This window comes from Daphnia pulex, chromosome 4 (assembly GCF_021134715.1).
Source record: "Daphnia pulex isolate KAP4 chromosome 4, ASM2113471v1".
Taxonomy (NCBI): Eukaryota; Metazoa; Arthropoda; class Branchiopoda; order Diplostraca; family Daphniidae; genus Daphnia; species Daphnia pulex.
In genome coordinates, this window is record NC_060020.1 from 8117376 (window position 1) to 8119581 (window position 2206).

General features: G+C 39.3%; 1 long non-coding RNA gene across 1 annotated transcript; it reads right to left on the reverse strand.

The window, feature by feature from the left end:
- Positions 1-513: 513 nt before the first annotated feature.
- Positions 514-1450, reverse strand: LOC124193222. The gene is made up of 3 exons (XR_006874120.1): positions 1244-1450; positions 808-1151; positions 514-720 (listed from the first exon to the last, which is right to left on the reverse strand). It is a non-coding gene; the product is annotated as an uncharacterized LOC124193222 (long non-coding RNA).
- Positions 1451-2206: the final 756 nt, after the last annotated feature.

Here is a 2206-nt window from a genome sequence, read left to right on the forward strand (position 1 = left end):
ATCACCTCAAGCAAGCGCAAACAACCAGAAGGCGGAAAAGCTAACTCCAGTAAGCCTACAAAGAAGCAGAAGACTGCCAGCACGAAGCAGAAATAATGGATTTAAAGCGATGTTACCTCCCCCCCCCTCTTTCATTTTCTCTCTCTTTTTTAAAATAACATTGGCAATCTTTATTAATGTTTATTACCACGACGAGAACACATCTCCCCCAGTGTGTGCCAATGTTCGCAATGATTTACAATGTAATTTAACCAATGTTTCCAATGATACCAGTAATTTTGTAACCAATGTTCCCAATGTTTACCAATGTTTACCAATGTTTCCCAATGAAAAAATGCAACCAATAATCCTGTCATTTACTTAATGATTTCCCATTACGCTTTCAATGATTCCCAATGTCTACCCGTTACTTTCCGTTACACTCTCAATGACCATCCGTTACGCCAAAAAAAAAAAGATGCGACCAATGACAGATTCCCAGACAACTCCTTAGGGCTTAAAACTTATATATTTTCATTGGTTGTTTATTCAGATTGTTAGACAAAGCAAGGTTAGGGTGTGAATAAAAAAACAAGAAGATATCTGTCGAAAATAGTTTGTTTGGGTATAAAAGCATTTCGAGGATGAACGGAAAGGCTTGCTGTTTCTAATAGTCTAACTCCCTGTAATGTGTTGTGGCTTTTCTGTTGTTCAGGGCAGTGACATCGGCTACCGGGTCGCCTGTACGCAGTTTAAGACAATAATGACATTTCCATTTATTTTCTTTGCGTGTAGAAAACACAGTCTTGCGAGGAGGTTTGAACTCACCATCTAATTTCTTGCAACACTTCAAGTGGACGCCCTTGCCGCAGTCAGCATTGTCACAAAGATATAGGGTTTCTTTGGTTTAGGCATACATAACAAAATTCATGCGAGCCATCAGGTGCAACAGGGTTCCATGCTTCGGCCGCCTATCGCGAAATTAATTATTATTCAGTTACATTCATAACTACCTTGACGTCGTCGTGTTCAGCGGTGTCGCTGTCCTCTGAGTCTTCGTCATCGGAGTCATCTTGTTGGGAAGAGCTGGAGCTTTCGAAGTCCAAGGGCTCTTTTTTCTTAGTATTTATTTCGCTTTTTCGTCTCGGTAAGCCGCTGATTTTTCTCTCGAACTGTATACGTTTGTTGCCATAAAAGATCGAGAAGAACAACATAAAAAAATAGAGAAATAATATTAGAAGAATAAGATAAGAAAAATAATTACATCCTCGAGCGCTTTTCGTTTTTGTTTTTTTGTTCTGTATAAAAATAATAAAAATAATATTTAACATCGAATTAGAGATGACTAATGTGTAAGTAATAGTTGTTTTTTTATGCTGCTTCATTTGCTGCCTTGGCTTGTTGTTTCCGTATTTTCTGTGTTTGTTGATTAATAAATAATGAAATTTTGATGAATAAAAAAATGATTTACTTTTCTTTGCTTCGCTGCGACATCTTTCTCTTTGTTGGTTATTTGTGTTTCGCGTCTAGAAGCAGAAGCGCTTATGAATTGGCTGAAAGTTGGTTGATCTCTTTTTTCGGGGTTGATGTTAGTCTTAGGCGCGGCATTTTCCTTGTCGGGCGGGTTTCCTTTTACCTTTTCTCTTATTTTCTTGGTGTTCCCGTCTTTAACTTTTGGCAGCGCTCGAGGCCAGTGAGAATCTAAGAAATCATATCCATGTAAAAAGAAAATAAACTTTGTTACATTGTTGGCCTTTGTCTTTGAATGTTGATCGCGCATTTGCTTCACTGATGCCCTGATAGGCGGGGTAGAGGTGATTCGAAGAGGGTTATTTAGTGTAACATCGGTGTTATCTTCATTTGAAGACTGATCGTCGTTCTCTGGAACTTCTTCATCCTAAACTTGCGTAAATATTAGACTAAGGAGGTTGGTGGCGCCTCGCATGTCAGTTTCATTTATTGAGGTTGCGTTTGCGACCACGTTGCAGTTGGACGTGTTGTTATTCGATTTATTCTGTGGATAAATCCACTTCCCATCCAAGTTGGCATACTCTTTCATTATATCATTGTGTTCCTTGTCATTGTTTGATTGCAGTGACAACGTTAGCGTCGGTTCAGCTGCAGGTTGTTGTTGGTTGACAACCATGTCATAGTTAGTGCAGGTGTAGGTGGACGTCGACGAAGAATTCGAGTATCCATGGACGGACGAAGAGGGATTCTTCATCGA